The sequence below is a fragment of the Micropterus salmoides genome, unplaced genomic scaffold, assembly GCF_014851395.1.
Source record: "Micropterus salmoides isolate LMB-PRFRI ecotype aquatic unplaced genomic scaffold, ASM1485139v1 Ms_hic_scaffold_6, whole genome shotgun sequence".
Taxonomy (NCBI): Eukaryota; Metazoa; Chordata; class Actinopteri; order Centrarchiformes; family Centrarchidae; genus Micropterus; species Micropterus salmoides.
The window spans coordinates 6,208,668-6,230,183 of record NW_024044348.1 but is presented as its reverse complement, the minus strand read 5'-3'; the positions used below and the strand labels follow the sequence as shown (position 1 = coordinate 6,230,183).

Genomic DNA, 21,516 nt, shown 5'->3' with positions numbered 1-21,516 from the left:
TTGGTCACGTTGCATTTTGTTACTTGATAAATATAATCTATTTTTGAAAACATTCTTACTTTACATCAATCTTTCCACACCTGCCTAAAACTCTTGCACACTAGTGTATATTTTGTATTAATTTAGTCAAATTAGCATAGTGGAGTACAAGTATAAAATAGTATAAAATGGAATTACTCAAATACACATACCTAAAAATGTTCATGCCACATCAGTGTAACATGAGTTGGTATCTGTAGCTAAAATTGTATTTTCTGGTGGTAGTGAAAACGGGAAACATGCACACTTGTTGTTGATCATACTGGACAATAAGAGATTTATTAATGTGCTTCAAATGGAAGAGATGGAGGACAAAATCTGAAAAATGTATTCCAAAGTTTGTCTGATAATAATATGAAGCTGTGTGAATACTGTGAACATTTCCTTTAGTTTTTGAAATTTTAGTTGGATTCATATATAAGCAGAGACCCTGACTACAGGTAAAATATGTATGTATGTATGTATGTATATGTGTGTATAGATATACAAACAACTGCATTTCCAAAAATCATGAAAAACTATTTTTCCCATAAGTCAAAAAGTGAAACTTTAATCTATTCTAGATTCATTACATGTTGTTTATTTATATATATAGATAGATAGATATATAGGCCTAGTTGAAAATGTGAACGTGTGAAATTTGCCATTTTCCAAGTTAAAATATTGTAAATCATATCTTCTCACGTGCAAACATTTTGATGATTTTGATAAAGCGCTTGTTTCCCACGTGCTATTTCATATTTTGCTCTTTGTTTAGGGAAATGAATCAGTACCCCACACTCTAAAATGAGGCCTCACCTGACCACACCCAAAGTAACGACCAAACTCCTCCTGCCCGACTCTGAACATTTAATTATTGTACATCCAACAGACACCGCGCTCAGAGCCGCCTCCGAGGTTTCACCTCAAACTGGCAGCTGCGACCAGCATTCAACAGTTTGAATGTTGGTGTATTGATACAGCGTTATGTGTGAAAGGGGAGGTGAGAGGTGTTTGGCTCCTAATCCTCTTAGCAGCATTATGCTGAGCCTCGTTCAAGCCCTGACATGCGGTGCGCCCTTGTAGCTCTCCAAAACCCGGAGTCAGCATCTCTGCGTCCATACGCACAGCTGGAGGGACGGTCCGCAGCGGCGAGGAGTCTAGCAGCCGGCGGCACAGGTAAGACCCGCACCACCGCTCACTGCACACAGCTGCTTTCTGGGTTTTATTGTATCTTTGTCATTATTTTTGGATAGTCAAAGAAAATAGATTAAGAGTTTGATTCGACCTTGTATCATAATCCGCGCCGGCCTCACTTTACTCCGCAACGAAACCTCAACACGCCCTTTTTTAGTCTTAGATTTGATGGTTTTATCAACATCGAGATCTTATTGCACTGCAGGCAGGGTTAATTTAATTTAATTATTGATCGTTTATGGGACGCTTTTCATTTCGTTGTTTCTGTGCGCGCCTCACACAATAACTAATGAGCGGCAATTTCGGAATGAATTGTTTTTTTGGATGCAAGACCAATGCTTTTTCTTACCGACATGTTTAAAGTGTCTTTAATGGACTCCGGTTTTGTGAGGAGCCAAAGCCTGCGTGATTATGTATCCATAGTAACAGGTGGCTGTCTGCATCCCCCATCTCCCCCAACAAACACACACTTCTTAGTAGATCTGCCTCTGTAACTATGCAAGCAGTGAGGACATTAAAAATACATGTTCATGATGATGTGATTTTCAGCTGTGTGTTTTCTGTTTTCAGTCCTTCCACAGGTTGAAGCTGCCCGCTGTAAAAGATGAAACACACTGTGTGTACGTGCGTGTGTCTCTTCCTTGTCAGCGGCGTCTTCTCGCCACATAACGGTGCCGGAACAATCAAGGAATAGCAATGCATCTGACATAACTTCCTGTTTGGATTCGAGACCACGAGGGCAATGAACGTGCACTCGCCTCCGAGGAGGAGACTCAGGCGCAGTCGCGTCCTCTTCTTCATCTCAGGTGTGCTGCTGTGTTTCGTCTACACGCTGACTCTGAAGGCCAGGCTGTCACAGCCGCGAGCCTCCGCCCAGACGGATGACACACTCGGAGCAGAGAGGGGTGATGATGATGTCGTGGAGGTCAACATTAGGGAGGTGATGGCATCCAATGAGACAGCGGAGGAGGTTGTCTCAACTGGGGCCACCAAACCTCCTTTGGTGATAATCGTCAACAGTACAGATATCGAACAGTGCATCTACGTAGATCCTCATCCTCCCAAACCTCCTCCAACTCCACCGCCACCAACCACAACAGCTGCCCCTGGTCCCCCACTCCAGCCCCCTCACAGGAAAGGGGATTATCCAGAAGACATCTTCTCAGTGGAGCAGCGACGGCAAGGCTGGGTGGTCCTGCACGTCACAGGCATGATCTACATGTTTGTCGCCCTGGCCATTGTCTGCGATGAGTTCTTTGTTCCTGGGCTGGAGGTCATCACCAACAAGCTGGAGATCTCCGACGATGTGGCCGGGGCCACCTTCATGGCTGCCGGAGGCTCTGCCCCCGAGCTCTTCACCTCCCTGATCGGTGTCTTTATCTCCCACAGCAACGTGGGCATCGGCACCATTGTGGGCTCAGCCGTCTTCAACATCCTGTTTGTGATCGGCATGTGCGCCATCTTCTCCCGGGAGATGCTGCACCTGACCTGGTGGCCGCTCTTCAGAGACGTAACCTTCTACATCCTGGACCTGTCATGCTCATCGTCTTCTTCCTGGACAACATGATCCTGTGGTGGGAGAGCCTGTTGCTGCTGATGGGCTACATCAGCTACGTGAGCTTCATGAAGTTCAACAGTCAGATCGAGCAGGGGGTCAAGAGCCAGCTCAACAAGCACATGAGTATCGTCAAGGTGTGGACCGCAGAGGAGCCGGAGAAGGTCAGTTGATGGCTCATAAAGTAGATTAAAGACGTGTTCTGGTCTAGAGTTATCTCAGGATATCTTGTTAGTGTTCACACTGAGCTTGTAAGAAAAAACTTAAATCAATTCCATTGTTGAATCCAGATGTAAACAGCAACCTCAGGTTCATATCAGCTCTATTATTCCACAATCAGCTTCAACATAGGAAACTCCAAATAACTGATTACAGCCACAGTTTGGCTTCTTCACTGATTTGCATCATCAAATCAAATCCACGCTACACTGAGAGGTTTCCATGATAATAGTGTTGATTTTACCAAGACTGTTTTTTTTCTTATCAGAGAGTGATGTGTCTGTTGCCTAGAGCTGAGATGACTCTGTGGTGTAATGTTGTTCAAATTACAGACAAAGCGATTAGTTGATTAATCGATTGGTTAATCGGCAGAAAAATAAACTGCAACGCATTTCATAATGTGTTAATCGTTTAAGTCATTTTTAAAACTGAAATACCAAAAATTCACTAGTTCCAGTTTTTAAATGTGAATATTTATATATTAGTCACCTATGACAGTAAATTGAATATATTTGGGTTTTACATTGTACAAAACAAGATATTTGAATGTGTAAACTTGGAAACTGTGATGGTCACCCCGCCTTTCGCCAGATGTCAGCTGGGATTGGCTCCAGCCTCCCGTGACGCTGTACGCAGGATAAGCGGTTGACGATGGATGGATGATTAAATAATCATCAAAATGGCATCATGGCTGGTTATTTTCTGTAGTGTTCAAACCCTGTGAAAAACCAACAATGAATTGATCCAACTAACAAACATTGTGATGAGCCACGCTGTTGCACAGGGTGACATGTTCCTTCATCACCATGAACACAATTACTGTAGTTTAATTTGACTCAGTCCCACATTCACTGTCCTTCTGCCCCAAATACAAAAAAAAGAGCACCACATGTGTATTAATCTGCCACTGAAAATAGTCCCCAACAAATGCACCATTTCCTCCTGTTTGAGTTTCTAAAAAAACTAGAGTGACCAGCTCTTTAAGGATAGTACTTGGCCCTTTTATGAATTAAATCATACACGTGGGAGCCTATTTCTTACTTACATCTTAAGTAGGAATCAGCGGTTTAGTGCTACGGACAAGGTTACAGAAGATATTTGGAGGCTGACCAACATGTTAGGAAGAGGAAAGAGAAAGAGACTTTAAAATGACCTTAACTGTTGAATGACAGTTCATTTATACTGTTTTGTTGTTGTGCACCCACCAGAATAAAAACAAACAAAGAAACAGACCAACTTCCATCGATAGGCTACACAGTATGTTTCCCATCGTTTCATCTCCTCACAGTCAGGACTGCTGCCTTTTCAGATACAGTGAAAGAGGGACAGTGATTTGTGGGTCTGTGCAGGTGACAGCCTGTATTTGTGTAAAACCCTTTGATGATGCTGAACAGAAAGCACTCCAGGTGTTACAGACAGCGTGTCACAGTGATGTGGATGACACCAGAATGTAGAGCTGTCATTTCATTTAGATTTTTAAAAAATCAAAACAAAGGAAAAATGTATTTTTAGGCTTATTTATCTGCAGAACGGCTGCAGACTAAACGGCTTCCTGCCGCTGACAGAGAGCAGCAAATGTCTGAGCTTGTAATTAACATGCAAAACTGTGTTTTAGTATTTCAAGTATGACCAGTACATTCTCCAATTAGCCTAAAGCACGTCTGCAGTCAGTATGTGGTCCTTCAGTCATAGCACTGACTGTAATGTATGTAGCGCTTTGAGTGGTCGAAAAGACTAGAAAAGCGCTATACAAGTACGGAGCATAATGAGGCATGCTGCCACATTAATGTGTCCAGAGTTACTGGAATTCAAAATATCCTCCTCCAGGAAATCCAATATATGTGTTTTTATTCAAATTAGTAAGTTATTCTTATTCTCTCTGTAATGAATTCAGAGAAAATCTGTGGATACCTGTTGAATAAAAATACTCTGTTGCACAAGTCATGTACAGACTCTGTGTCTGCCTCTCTCCATAGGGGGAAAAGACTTGTTTGTCTTAATAATAATTACACAATAATAATCTTTTTAAAAACCTAATACAAAATTAATATCCTGTCAGTGTAAATGTTTATTTACACTGAACAAAATTATAAACGCAACACTTTTGTTTTTGTCCCCATTCATCATGAGCTGAACTCAAAGATCTAAGACTTTCTCTATGTACACAAAAGGCCTATTTCTGTCAAATATTGTTCAAAAATCTGTCAAAATCTGTGTTAGTGAGCACTTCTCCTTTGCCGAGATAATCCATCCACCTCACAGGTGTGGCATATCAAGGTGCTGATCAGACAGCATGGGGATTGCACAGGTGTGCCTTAGGCTGGCCACAATAAAAGGCCTCTCGAAAATGTTTCTCTGTATTGGTGGAGTTCAGGGCTCCAGAAACCAGTCAGTATCTGGTGTTACCACCATTTGCCTCATGCAGTGCAACACATCTCTTCGCATAGAGTTGATCAGTGGAATGTTGGTCGACTCCTCTTCAACGGCTGTGTGAAGTTGCAGTTAGGTCGAGACCCCGATGACGATGACGAGCACGCAGATGAGCTTCTGCTGAATGTGGAGGTCCTGCGCTGGTGTGGTTACACGTGGTCTGCCGTTGTGAAGCTGGTTGGATTTAGTACCAATTCTCTGAAACGCCTTTTGAGACGGCTTATGGTAGAGAAATGAAAATTCAATTCACGGGCAACAGCTCAGGTGGACATTCCTGCAGTCAGCATGACAATTGCATGCTCCCTCAAAACTTGCAGCATCTGTGTCATTTTTCTGTGTGATGGAACTGTAGATTTTTTGAGTGGCCTTTTATTGTGGCCAGCCTAAGGCCTTTTATTGTGGCCAGCCTAAGGCACACCTGTGCAATCCCCATGCTGTCTGATCAGCACCTTGATATGCCACACCTGTGAGGTGGATGGATTATCTCAGCAAAGGAGAAGTACTCACTAACACAGATTCTGACAGATTTGTTAACCATATTTGAGAGAAATAGGCCTTTTTTTGTACATAGAGAAAGTCTTAGATCTTTGAGTTCAGCTCATGATGAATGGGGGCAAAAACAAAAGTGTTTAGCGTTTATAATTTTGTTCAGTGTATCAATCCAGCATTTCCCTCAGTGTCTTTATGCAAGTCAATATCCAGAGGGAACATACATCCTCAGTAATAACACCAACATCAAAAGTAATGTATCTCAGTGACAATCACATCAAGTAGATTGCCTCCCATTTTAGTCATGGACTGATTTATTTTAGCATCTAATGTCAAACCGTTCCTTCTGTATTTGACATGATATTCATCTGTTTGAATTTTTTATTTGCCCACAAACAGAGCGGAGCAGCTTTCCTTATGTAGCATATCATGCATGGGTTATGCTAACGATCAAATCTCACAAACGTGTGCAAACTCATAAACAGATGATCACCAGGTTTGTGCAGTTAAAAGGGATTGATGAATCCTACTTGGAAAGCTCACACCAACAAACCTCACAGAAAAAAGTCAAAGAGGTGAAGAATAAAAACGTGAAAATGCACTTGCATGAGACTCAATGTTTGTCCTGTGTGCACATAACACCTGTGAGTGTGTTTTACATTTCAACAAGTGATTTGAACCAACCGGAAAATCAACAACAGACCAAGTCTAAAGGCAAGGGACTGAGTGAGACCCAGATCTTCTTACAGACACGGCCGGATTAACCTGCTGGGGGCAAAATTGAGCTCCTGTGCCCCCTCTATGCAATGTGTGTAGTCTAACTATGCCAGGATATTGCACAAGCCCAGGTTTGCTCTGTGGTAATTTGATCACTTAATTTAGCAATATGCACCATGTAAGCACAGAATCAGCAGAAGAAATGGTGTCAGGATGAGGTAATAAAGCACGATCCACTTTAAGGCTTAAGCTTCATGATGTGCTCTTTTGCTGATGGCGAGAAACTCATTCATACTACAGTGTTAACTAGATTGGATTACTGTAGAGACCTTTGTCCAGTCATGTGGACCCCCACCCCACCCAGCTACTACTTCCTTGATAGTCTGCAGAGTTGATCTTGGTTTAGACTCAACTTCAAACCAGATAAATCAAACATGTTTGACTTTTGGAAATGAAAACCTGACATGTGCAATCCACAATGTCACTCAATGTGTGAAGCCAATTTTTTCCACAGCTTCACAATGGAACAAATAAACCACTCACATGCCCGTGGATACATGCATATAAACTGAATTAGTGACGTGCTGCTAACCGAATAAGTTGTCATTGACTTTACAGGAGAGTGAGGCTCCACCAGCACCTCCTCCTTCTGCTGCTGCTCCTCCTGCTGCTCCCCCTGCAGCTCCCTCTGCTGCACCAAAAGCTGAAGAAAAATCCAAACGAGAACCTGAACCTCTCCCGAGCAGCCCTCAACGCATCAAATCACCATCAGATCTACAAGAGGACAGAGCACGACTCAGGGTATGAAAAACCACATTTTATTATTGTTGGGTTGGAGTGACACAACCTCCAAACGCAGAGTATTTCTCTTACTACAGCCCATAGACTGTATATAAAGATGGACGACATGATGCTACAGTATATGTCATGAACCCCACACCCTCCATGTTAGCAGATGAGTCACGGGCCACACTAAAACAAATTTACATATCAAATAAATGTTTCCCAAAGATGGTTTCTGTCATTTTAGGTGTGTTCAAGTGTTCATTTTTCTTATAAGTTTGGTATAAATCAGTTATTCACAGGTGAGCTCGACTCACAATTGTGCTGAGGAAGGGAAGACACGTCATCTATCTTTAAATATAGTGTGTGGTGCAAACCTTCATTCCCCTTCAACATGTGGAATAATTCAAAGTGTCGCCATTATCATGAGCCTGTAATTAACATGCAAAACTGTGTTTTAGATATCATAAGACTAGAAGATTGCAAATGGTAAAGTATTAGCTGGAAATTAGCTATTAACCATGATAAATAAAAAAAATTTGTTCAACTTTACTTTGCCTGAAAGTTATTGCTGCAGTTTGTTTTCTGATTACGTGTCTACTGGCCTGTAGGTGCGTCCCGTCCTGCAGCGAGGCGGCAGCTCGGCCTCCCTCCACAACACCTCGCTGAGGAGCACCATCTTCCAGCTGATGATCCACACACTGGACCCTCTGGGAGAAGGTAACAACCAAAACCAACAAATATTCAAATCTGCAGCCTGCTGGTTGACGTGTTTCTAAGATAAAACCCTGTGAAATTTAAAACGAGGACATAAACCACTGTTTTAAACATTCGATCCGTAAAGGTTGTCACACACATAAAAAGTAAAATTGTCACCCTTGGTGATTTGCTGAGGCAGCTGTGGTGTGGGAGAGGTTTTCATAAATCTGTAGTGGCCTTGAGGTGCAAAATACAACATTCCAGAAAACAAATAAACAAAAAGGACACATCTTTTCCAGGTTTTCAGAGAAGTGTGTTTTCTGAAATGTTGTGCTTTGCACCTTAAAGCTACTGTTAATCTGGTTCATCAAACATACAATTGAGTTGCCAATTGAGTTAAGAATAAGGAGGCAAGAAAAACTTCTAATCTGTTTTATATTTGTCAGCGTTTGCTGTCATAAAAAGCAGTAAAACCTCGCATCTGAGATGCTCGAGCTAGTGAGTTTTGAATAATGACGATTAATTGATTTAATGTCTTTCAATCAACTAATCGACTAAATATTCCAGTGACTCAGCTCTATCGCGTCCTGTAAGTCAGGGTTGCGTGATGAACCTCGGCGACCTTCAGCCCGTCCTCAAACTCACCAGGCCGTTGTTCCTCACACTCCCCACAGCACTCGGCCACCGCTGAGCCTTAATCAGCTTTTCAATACAGGCTAATAAAAGCTGGATAAGAGCCAGCGTGCTAGCAGACCAAGCTCTTTATCTCTATGGATCTCTGTGCAGCTGTATTGTATATCATTACTGTGAACTGTCAGCATCTTAAACATGGACCTGAGGAGATTTAGCTTCCTGAGAATTGTACCAGTTTTCTGCTCAGTTAAATAAATTCATAAAATCTCACTTGTTACTTGTAGAAATTCTAAGAATCTTCATATTTTATAAGTTCTTCTTATGCTTATGTTTGCTAAAGTCTTAATTTGTAAAGTAACTAAAGCTGTCAGATAACTGCAGTGGAATAAAAGGTACAGTATTTCCAGTATGTGGTGGAGCAGAAGTAGAAAGTGGCATCTATCTCACATTTAGTACAGTACTTGAGTGAATGTACTTTTACTGTTACCACTGGCTACAGGTTATGAAGCAGTCAGTGTGCTGCAGTGGATTTGTGTGGCCCAGTGTTTAGACTGACAGGAGAGGAGAAGCCAGATATCATGAGCACAAGGAAAATTCTCAATGTTTGTGAATCAGTTTTGGTTTTCAGTTTTCTTTCTCTATATCAGGACAAAGCCACAGCGTCGAGTACCCAGTACTACTTAAATATTACTATAATATTAATTAACAATGAATGAATCATCATTTAATAATGCTTTATAAATCAGTTATAAGCCTTTAAAAGGACAACATTTGGGTTGCCAGGTTGTGGCTGGTGTTTATCCTTCTCCAGCTTGACTTTGATGCTCTTCACGTGGCCTCCACTGAGCTGTTTAACCAGAATGGCATCAGGACCAGAACTCATTCACTAACAACTTAAGTCTGCAACTGTACCCTTTATTAACAAGTTAACTATCTATAATTATAAATGACTTACTATCTTTTGCAGTTGGCTCATTACTGTAGTCAGTGAGACACTTTGATGTGTAAAGTATTAGTAAATGATTTATTAACTTGACCTTTATTAAGTTATTATTACATTGCAATACAACTTATAAACCCTATAAAAGAGTGACTTATTAGAAAGTGGTCAGAAAGCACATTGTTCAGATTGTGTGTGCGACAACTGAGCTTTGACAGTTTAGTTACAGAGAACTACAGGAACCATTTTGTACACTTCTTAAAGCTCCTTCTTCATTTTTGGAATTAAAAATATGCTCTTCCTAAAATACTAAACAACACTATTAAAGAACAGCTGTTGGTGATGCATTTCTAGGTTTGCTTTTAACTGGTTAAACAAAGTCACAGACAGCAGAAAATTTAATTTGCGTCTGTTACTTAAAACATGAAGGAATTTCTTCTCGGAGTCACCGCTTTTCATCTGTAGTTAAAAAAATTGTTTTGATGGCGAAACAACTCGGTCCAGGTGTATTCTCAAGTGTTGTTGAAAGGCTGTGTAGGAAGTCTCTAACTGAAGTTGAAATTAGATGAGAAGGGATGAATGAAAGTAGAAACATTAGTGATGCAAATACAACAGATAAACCATTTGGAAGACAGATGATTTCTATCAGTTCGAGTGGACACAAGTTGATTTTTATGAAAACACTGATGCATAAATATAGAAAACAAATGAATTTCAGATCACCCAGAAGTTAAAATTGTTGCTGTGGGTTTCCATCCTAGAGGCAACCCTTAGAGGGGCCCTGAAAAACCCCGGCCAGAGGAAAGCCAGAAGAGGTAAGAGCGGCAACAAGATGTCGCCTCGCTGTTGTTTCCTGTCGTGTGTCTTGTTGTGATTGTAGTAATTTGATTACAAATTGGAAAGTTGAAGCGAATTTCTTTGACTTTCCAGTTTCTTCGTCTGACCTTGAATAGCGCTTCAAGAATAGGTTTCAGAAAGGAAGTTCTCATTTAATATATTTATATCTAGTTGCATGTGATTTGAAGTGTCACATAACTGGAGGAAGCTGATAGTGTTTGGGATTTAGTCTGATGTGTGTTTCTGCCAATCAGAGACATCTTTTAATGGTGATGTCAGAGGGGAGAGATCAGTGCAGAGAAAAGGTAAGATGTTTTGGTGTCGTGTCTGTTGTTGTGTTCAGTCCGGTCTGCTTCTGTCCCAGAAATGTTTCCGCAACTGATTTTAGTTGGTTGTTTTGTCTATATTGGATGGTTGCATGTTAGTGTGTTTGCATCTTGTTGTTTCTGTGTTATTGTGAGCATCACTGACCTTTTCCACACACTGCCTGTGTAGAAAAATAAGGGTTTCAAGGATTCTCAGTTTGTGCATCTTCGCCTTTCCAGTTCTGGTAAAAAGCTTCCACGAGGATGTGGTTGTTGACAAGGCTTCAAAATGAGTCTCGAAGGATTTACAAGTACATTCTTATTGAAAATGAATGTGTTAAGTTTGTCTGTTTAGGAGGAACTTATGAATAAGATCTTCCATTTTCCTTCCATGTGCATTTTTGGAAAAGCAAAAAACAACTACAACTAAACTTTTGACACAAAGCTGTTTAAGGGTTATAGTTTGTAAAGATCAGGATACTTTAATTATGTTGCTAATTTGAGAGTCCAGACATGTATTCAGAACCGCCTACTATACTAGCAGTACGTTCTGTTTTGGCGTAAATGCAGTATGTAATATGCAAAATCTGCAGTATGCCAAAAATTCCCGGATTTCGTACTGTCTCAGAACAAATCCCCAGTATGCATCGGACCACTCAACATTGCGCACTGTGACCCATAATGCAAAGTGCTAGAACGTTCAAAGTGGAAAGAACACAATTGCTCTGTCCCTGATAACAAAAACTATAACTCAGCATTAGATTTAAGTTATGTTTTGTTGTCAGCTTGCTAAGCTAACATTGCTGTCTTTGTGATATCAAACGTTAGCTTAGCAGGCTGAATAAGCGTTGTGGCTATGGGTAGTAGGACAACTGCAGCTAGCTACGACGTTACATTCATTACAGATCCTTACGCAAGATTAAATAAAAAATAAAAGTAAAAAGTACTTACATTTGTATTTCTCATATTGTTTACATCCACTTTTGCCAAAACCGTAAGCCGGCTAAGCCTGGCCTAGCATAGGCTACCATAAGATAAAATGATGTAACCATTTCATACTGTATACTGCTGTGAAATCGGCCGCCGGTAGTATTTAGTAGGCGGTTATGAATACACCCATAGAAATATTAAAGTCAAGGATATTAGGCGATGTACGCTGGCACATAGAGCTCCTGCACTTTCTCACTGCTATGCACCAACATTTAGTCGGCAATTTCAACTGATCACAAGAATCTGGAGGGTTGTAGATTTTACATTTTAACACAGGTGTGGGTTATGAATTTGATTTGAGCATAGTGTATTGTTTTATGGAGGAGTGCTCTTCTATGCCAGTCTTCTGAAAAAAGGGTCAGTGTGTAAGTATAAGGTCAAAGGCTTGTTGACTTGGTTGCACAAAATTGCTCACGGACGAGGTTTATCTCGATTGATATAACACGGACTCAGGTTGTTTGAGCAATGATTCTCTTCATTGCAGCAAAGAACAAAGTAAAGCCTCTGAACGTCCCGGTCGCAGACAAACAGTCAGATCACCGCCACTCTGAAGGTGAGTTTTATGTTGTGAAGATACTTTATCTTGTTTAATAAACAGTCAGATACTGTAGATCTTTGTGTGGAATAAAAACTCAACTTTGCTATTCTTAATGCTTACCACTCACGGAACAAAATATTTAATGTTTTAATGTGGCTGCAAAGGAAAAGCTCAACGATGTTAACTGAATAAAAATGGTTTATTCTGTACCACAGCCATTTTCTTTGCAGCAGTAGGTCAAATTCAACGTCCTCCTATCTTAAAAAACAGCATTTAGAGTTGTTTTCAGCATTACTGACAACATTTATACTGTTGGTAGAATTCTCCTTACGAAACTGTACTTGTTAACAGCCAGACAGCTAAATTGTTTGATTACTCTTTAAGATTTAAAGCCCCAAACCACTTTTCTTTTCAGCTGAAAACCATTGTAGCCTAATCTCAAGGCTAACATTAGCATCCTTTAGCATGTAGTTTAATATGCCTACATTTTACACAATAAAAGTTGGTTTCAACCATGTAACCTCCCCGAAAACCCCCATGTCTACTTTAAATTTCCCTTTGTTTATTAAACAAGATAAAGTACCTTTTTTTTTTAGGAGTTGTTGAAAGCTTATTTTTAGACTAAGCTAGCAATTCTCCCTGCCTCCAGTATTTGTGTATGTTGATTTTCTCATATAAAAAAGGCTAATAAGCAGGTTTCTAATTATGTTTAAAGAGGATTTCTGGCCATTTTAAGGATATTTAGAAACTTTTTTAGGATACCTTCAGTTTTAGGCTGTTTTAATTTACTTTAGCCTGACTTGTAGCTGCTAACTAGCTAGGTTTTCACCTGTCTGTGCTGTGAAGAGTAGAAGGCACCGTAGTAACGTTACATAAACAGGAACTTTTTATTTATTTTCTGTGGCAGCAAATACAACACACAACCTTTCATTAGCTATTATATTGCAGCCCGAGCTTATCTGCATACTTGAATGTTTACTAAAGTACCGAAAAGACTCACTTTCACAACCAACCCGCTAGACTCTCACACCGGGTTACACACAAAGTCACCTTCCTTAAACGTTCGACAGGTAGCACACAGGTGCAGTTAGGCTGTTGGTGTGCTAACCAGAGGTGGAAGAAGTATTCAGGTCCATTACTTAAGCAAAAGTACTAATACTAACCTTACTTTAAAAATACTCAACTAAAGGTTCTGTATTATAAACCTTACTAAGGTAAAAGTATGTGTGTTACAGCAAAATGTGCTAATTGTGCAGTAAAACGATCCCTGTCTGTGTTTTACTTTTATATCTGATGTTTCTGGATTAATATTGCTGCATTTATGTGTATGTTGCATTTTACTGCTGTAGATGTTTAAGGTTGAGCTGATTTTATCTACTTTAAATGCTGCTGGGTAGTTTAATCTACAGCAATGCATCATATTCTATAAGGTTATCATATTTGCTCTATTTGATAATGTACGCCATTATTTTAGAGAAAATATGAATATCGAGATATGTGTTTTATATAGCGATATAGCCTAAAAGTATTGCAATATTATTTATAGTTCAGATGAAGATGCAAACAGGGTTCTGCACAGTGTTCATAAAGTGACAAAAAGTGAACGTTTGGTGGTATTTTTCAATTATATTGTAAGTTTCTGAGCTGGAGAGCAACCATAAATGGTTGGCTTGTGTATCGATTATCAGAGATGGTTTGGGGGTTGAAGGAGGTTGTTCTCCACAATCAGCGGAGCCTCTCAGTCGAGGTGTTTGTGCGTCACAGTGTGCAGTAATGAGGTGCTTCAGAGTCTAAGGTGCAGAGCAAAGTGGGTCTGCAGGGAGGCTGGAGAGGCCTCAATGAGCCCCAATCAGTCAGCACAAGGATTAACATGCAGATGGGACTGTGTGTGCGTGTGAATCCCTTTTCCTTCATTAGCAGAGCTTGTTTATCTCCAAACACTCCAATCACTCCCACTGGCACTTCACACATCCCACACGACCAATCACTTTTCAGCTTAACGTTAAACATATGATTTGTTTTGTGTCAAAGTGTGAAAAAAAAAACAGCACTTCCTGTTTTTAAAAAGAGACGTGTGAGATTATAAAATGTGGGTGAGCGATCATTAACAGGATTATGTACACTGACTGGTTTAAAGTGAAGACAAGTGTTAACCAGACTTAATTTTGATGTCAGAGTCCTCCATATACAGTCTATCTGCTGTGTGTTCTTTCTCTTTCTCCAGAATCTGAGATACAAAAGCCAAACGCTGAGCAGGCAGCTGCTGCCTCTGCTGCCGTTGCACCAGGGGGCGCTGCAGCAGCAGAGCCGTCCACCTCCCAGCCTCAAAAGACAGAAGAGAAGAGTGAGAAGGAGACCGACCAGCCAGATGAGTCAAAGGTAGGAAGAGATGATTTAAACCTGCTGAACAGAATTACTGAAACCAGAAGCTGTAATTCTCAAAGATGTGTTTAAATTTAGACGTGGGAAATTATTTTGATCCTCTTGTTTGGAAGTCTAGTCTTTCTTGTGCTGAAATGACCTTTAACTTACATGTTATTACTAACTACACATGCTTTTATTTTCCCTGTATTGTATCGCAAAACATAAGCAACCACGTCAAAGTAACATTACCTGAGATAAGGACCCAACAGCGTCTCAATCCTCCTGACGTACTCTGTGTTTGAAGCTCTTAAACGCTCCTTTTATAACAACTTGACAAGTGAGAAATACGAGGTATTGATATGAAGGCAGATTTAAAGTTGCTCTTAGACTTGAATGAATTCTTCTGAAAACTATATATTATGTTATACTGTTTAATTACATTTAATACTGTATTATGTCCATATAAATACAGACAAACACTAAGTATCATTACTTAATATATTATTCTGGTGTTTGTTGTTACAGCAGATGGTATCATATTACTCTGACATGTGCTATACTTTGCTGCTACTAATCAAACCACTGTGTGTGAGATAGTACTGCAGTATTTCTGTGCAAAACTTTGAGTAGCTCTTGCATGGTTTCTATTGTAATAAACAGTTTTTATTTAATATACTATATATAATATATATTTTTATAATATTTTATAGTTATTGCTGTCCTTGTGCTACTGTAACACCTGAATTTTCCCCCTTGGGATCAATAAAGGCCTATCTCAGTATCTGAGTACAAGATAGACCAACATAGAAAAGAACAACAGGTGAGCAAAAACATCGGTTAAATCTAAAATATATTAGAAGCCTGTCCAGTTCAGTGTCCATGTGGCAGGACAGCCTTTTGCCTTTTGTGTCTAAAAAGTTAAACTGTTATGTTTCATTTGTACAACAGAGCCAGAAAAACAAGCACATCGTGTTTTAATAAAATTAGGGCCGCTACTAATGATTAATCGATTAGTTGTTAGTTGAAAAAAATGTCATCCTCAAATGTCTTTGTCCGCAACCCACAGATATTTAGTTTACTTTCACAGAGGAAGAAAGAAACCAGAAAATCTTCACATTGGAGAAGCTGGAATGTTCTTCCTTAAAAACATTGCTCAGAGCGCTTAATTGATTGACAAAGTAGTTGGCAATTAATTTGACGATTAATCAATTAATCATTGCAGCTCTGAATAAAAGGTTTAACTAGTTTCCCCAGTATTCTCATTGGTTGCTAATAAAAAAAATGCAAGCATGACAGAATAAAGTTTGAAAAACTCACACCGTCTCTCTCACTTGTTTCACGCGTGTGCTCTCTCCTGCAGGCGGCAGCGGGGGGATCAGAGGGCTCGGACGGCGGCGGTGAGGACGAGAGTGGTGACGAGGAGAGCAGTGACTCCAGTGAGAGCGAAGAAGAGGAGGAGGAGGAGGAGGATGATGATGATGGAAAAAAGGAGGAAGAGGAAGAAGAGGAAGAGAATGAACCGCTGTCTTTAGAGTGGCCTGAAACCAGACGCAAGCAGGCCACATATCTGTTCCTGCTGCCCATTGTGTTTCCGTTGTGGCTCACGCTGCCTGACGTCCGCAACGTGGTGAGTCCGAACCACCTTCATGGACACCAGTTGTGAAATGCGACTACCTATGCTCAAGTAAAAGTACTACAAATTCAAAGTATTTCCATTGTATGCAACTTTATACCTCTACTCCACTACATCTCAGAGGCAAATATTCTGCTTTTTACAGCAAAGGTACTTTTCAGATTAAAAATGTTCATACCATTTTTGTCCAGCGAAAACCACGTATCTCCACAACTGGTGATGAATGTTTGTGATAAACTAAGATGAGATCAGATAGACTTTATTGATCCCACACAGGGCAAATTCACTTGTTACAGCAGCTCCAGATACGACACAACACAACAGATGAGAAAATACACATTAAATAAAACATTGAATAGAAGAAGATATAGAAATAGAAGAATAAGAGTTACATTTAATGTTGAAGAGAAAATCTTACATTTACCCATTTGGCAGACGCTTTTATCCAAAGAACAACATACAAGCATCCATACAGTAAGAGATCTACAAGTGACAATAGATGCTAGTAAGAGCATCAGTAAATACCTAGGAAAGCAAGTAGGAGGTAACGATTAGTGCAATCAATACAAGAGAATTGGAAGGAGATAGAAGAGGAAGAAGCAGCAGCAGCACAGGAAGTGCATGTTAGAGGTTAGGGGTGTTATAAGAGGAAGTGTACTCAGAAATCTTCCTACTTCAGTTAAATTAACAGCCTTGGATCAGCTGGAAAATGCATCGTCACAAAGCTGAAACAGCTGTTTTTCTGAGCTCATAAACAGGTTTCAGAGGTTACAGTAGATGCACGTGCGTCTAGATGACTCAGTTTAATTGCTAACCCCAAGGACATGTTATAAACCTCCACAAGCTTGTGAACCTATTTCACACTTTGCTGAAATAAAAATGCGGATTATCAAACGGATCTCCAGCACATGAAAGAAAAACCGACACCTGCACTCATTTATTGGCAGACATGTTTTGGCATCTGCTGAGTGCTGCTGAAATATGTGAGCGCAACCTAAAACCATAAACAGACATTAAAACACACGTACAAATCTGCGTTTCATTTAAGAGCAACCTTTATTCATCTGGATCCAAATCTGTTTCATAATATCGTGTGGCAGCTTCTCTGAACACCAGAACTTCTCTTGTATGTCCCAGGCGTCCAGGAGGTATTTTGCTGTGACGTTTATCGGCTCCATCCTGTGGATCGGAGTTTTCTCCTACCTGATGGTGTGGTGGGCTCATCAGGTTGGTTGACACTTTACACAAGTCATGTTTATGGGAGTTTACATCCACCGTGACACTAGAGTTTTCTACAGAGCATGGAAAATATTTCCGTTGGATGAAAAAGCTAGGCTTATGTGCAATTATTTTAGAGCAGCGATTCCCAAAGTGTGGCGCACGCACCCCTGGGTGTGTGTGTGAGCTGCCTCTGCCCGACAGGAAAAATGCAATGGTGGTGTAGTAGTGTAAAGACTACAACAATTATTTTTTTATGGAATTTTTCATGAAATAAAAACTTAAATTGAAAACTTTCCTTTGTAAATTTAATTTCAAATTAAAAACGTTATTATTAATAGTTAGCTTACAGGAAATGGCTACTCGCACACCTCTCTCTGGCCACCTGTGCTGTACTAAGAAATCCTCATATGGATCCTCTTTTTGTCCATGTCACCTGTTTATGAGGCTATAACAGGGTTGGATTTGTAAAAAAAAACAGAGGGGGGAAGTTTTGAAACGTCTTTTTTTTTTTGTCATGAAAATACCTCCCTTCGCACGGTTCAGCAAACAGATGAACTATAAATATACGTGTATGTATATATGCGCAATCCTAGAGAGAGAGGGGGTTTGTGGGTGCAGCAACCCAGTCAAGATGTAGAAGGGGGTGCGTTGCCTAAAAAGTTTTTGAACCACGGTTTTAGAGGATTACTTTAGACTATTTGGGAAAATTCACTTCTTTTGCCTTCTTGTCAAAAGTGAAACAAACAGATTGAAATCACTCTCTGTACAGTAAAGTACAGTACAGGACTGGAAACGGGGAAACAACTAACAAAATCCACCCCCCAGCACCTCTTTGGACACGTTATATCATGCTCGTTTAATCTAAAAAACAGAGGGGGGAAGTTTTGAAACGTAAAAAAACAAGGTATAAATGAACATGACTATCAACAGACAACCTCTGACATTTGATTTTCAAAAATGTATGAATATTCAAAATAAACACCAATCCGTTCCTGGATTTTAAGAAATGGGCAAACATGTTATGCTGGAGGACGCACAGATCTGATTTTGGTACGGTAGGTGCCTAAGATGACCAACCAGGCAAAAACTGTAAAACCCACATCTGATATGGCCAGATGTGTTACTGACTCTCAGTTAAACCGACACCGGTGTTAATTGTTTCTTGTTTACAGGTGGGTGAGACTATGGGCATCTCAGAGGAAATCATGGGCCTGACCATCCTTGCGGCTGGGACATCCATCCCTGACCTGATCACCAGTGTGATTGTGGCCCGGAAAGGTCTGGGGGACATGGCTGTGTCTAGCTCAGTGGGCAGTAACATCTTTGATATCACTGTCGGGTGAGTGACTGCATTACCCTGTCTGTACTAGTTGTCAACGTTTGGATAGACACTGTTTCTCAGTTGAAGAAAGCATCGCTGAACCACATTATTTACATGTAAATCAAAATTTAACGCAGTCAAATATGGCATCAAGAGTTTGAGCGTAATATCAGTTTAGAGATTCAAAAACAATGACTATCTTGCTTTTCATTAGCTGCAGAAAGTTCTGTGACATCCTTCACTTAGTGTGAAGAAGAGGCCAGCAGCTTTAATCAGCTGTTGAAGTATCAATCTGCATAAAAGAGAAATACCTTTTTGAATCTGTTACTATGCAGGAGAATCTAGAAAGTAAAAAGCTACAGGACCTCCAATCGAAACCGTGAGGAAAACCAAAAGTAACAGATGAACAAATACGATCAGCAACAGTAATTAATTCAGACAGAAGAGGGTTTGATCTAAATGTATGATGGGATGTAATGGAAGTTGTGCTTAGAGATCAACATTCACCAAGTAGATACTGCTTTTAAACCAATTTAAATGTTGTATTTTATGAGATTATGATATCATATCACTTAACTACACTTAATCTGAAAACTAGCTGCCAGATAAATGCAGTGGAGTAAAAAGTTTTCTCTGAAATGTAGTGGAAGAGAAGTATAAAGCTGCATAAAATCGAATTATTTAAGTAAAGTACAACACTCATTATTCACTCTCCTCAGATGTACTCGGCAAAAAACGTATGTGAACTGTAAACTTGACTAGAATCCCGTCTGTCCTCTCTGGTTTTTAGTCTGCCTGTGCCGTGGCTCATTTACACTCTGTTGCACAACGGTGAGCCGGTAACGGTCAGCTCCAACGGCCTGTTCTGCGCCATCGTGCTGCTCTTCCTCATGCTCCTCTTCGTCATCATCTCCATCGCCGCCTGTCGCTGGAAGATGAGCCGAAAGTTGGGCCTCACCATGTTCGTACTGTACTTTGTGTTCCTCGTCCTCAGCGTCATGCTGGAGGACCGCATCCTCATCTGCCCCGTTTCCATCTGAGCTGCGGGGGCCGAGGCGGAGAGCGAACAGCACCGCTGCACATGACTTAGTAAGTCCAGACAGGATCAATAATGTACGTAGGTTAGTTGGATAGCAGAACCGAGCCGAATGTCAAAAGGCTGACCTGACGCACAGTAGAGACCCACGGTAGAAACACATGACTAACCGAGCAGTGATGTTAAAGGAAAAATCCACCGTCAACATAGTTTTACATAATTAGTGAATGATCTATCACATTTTCCAGCAGCTACTTTGTGATAACGGTGTTGTAATTTAATGTCCAAACTCACTCCCTATTACCAAACAGTGCACTGCATTTACACACCGCCATTTTATTAGAGTGTCTGAATATGACATTTTTTTCCCATAAATAGTGACCTAAACAAATTCCACAATAGAGGAAATAAAGTGTTGTTCGTGAGATATCATATACACCGCTAACATTTACAGTCGTGCAACGTCACACCAAAATGTCAGGAATCTCAATTTACTGCCTACAGTATAATGAATGTGAACAACGGAGGTATTAGTGAGGGAGAAAGTGACTTCATACACAATCCTGATGTGTAACATTATCCTTAACCTGCATTCTATACTTCAGTAATTGGTTTCCTACATTTCCCAGAATGCATTTATGCAATCCCTCGATTCAAAGCTAAAATTGCACTCAAAGTGTGCAGACACTGGTGTAATCAGGTTTTTCTAGGTTTCAGAGTCGGTCTCATATCTCCAAATCCAAGTAGTTGAGCAGAAAAGGCTGATTTTACATGTGTGGACCATCATTTTACCTGCAGTGCATTTTTCACTGCACATGTGCGTGAAGTAATTAATCCTTTTCTACACATTTTCTACAATTAATTTCTCCTTGTATGATTATTGAACTTTGGTGCTAAATTGCACATCTAGAAAGAAACCCTTGTTTTTCTTATTTTGGGAGACTGACTCAGAATCACAAACAAAACAAAACTGTACCAGAAATGCAACAAACACAGTCCTTCACTACTGGCTGTGTTTTGGGGGTGGAGTTTTCCTTTAATATTGTGAGCATGTTGCTTATGGAACATCCCCGAGGTGACTTAAATAGATAAGTTAATTAAATAAATTATGTCCATTAACAGCAGTGAAGGTTCAGATTCACTGTGCAGCAAAATCAAAACTACTTGATGCAACTTCAGTTTTGTTTGTTCAGTATTTCCTGAACTGTATTCCTAAAAACTCTGTTCTGTATTCAATCAAACTAGTATTTGTTCATGTTCAGTGTATAAAAAAATGTTTTTTGTGCAAACACACATTTCGTTTTGTCAACAATAACTGTTGTGGAGAGAAACAAGTGATTGTGTGCGTGTCAGGTAAATGTGTATCAGACTGTCTTAGCTTTGAGAAAAACCCGACAGGTGTCACGTTGTCAGATGTTAACTTGTCTTGTTGCTGGATTGAAGTGGATGCAAACATGTATTGATGATAGGAAAACTTATCAATATTTCAAATTAAAATTCCATGCTGCAATAAATTATTTTTTTAACAGTGAACTGGAGCTGTGTGCGCGCAGTATTATTGGGTAAACAAGGGTAAAAGGTGACTTTAGTG

The 21,516-nt window shown here is 40.1% G+C and overlaps 1 pseudogene; it reads left to right on the top strand.

The window, feature by feature from the left end:
* The first annotated feature begins 796 nt into the window (after window positions 1–796).
* On the top strand, window positions 797–21,458 carry LOC119890760 (annotated as a pseudogene).
* Window positions 21,459–21,516: the final 58 nt, after the last annotated feature.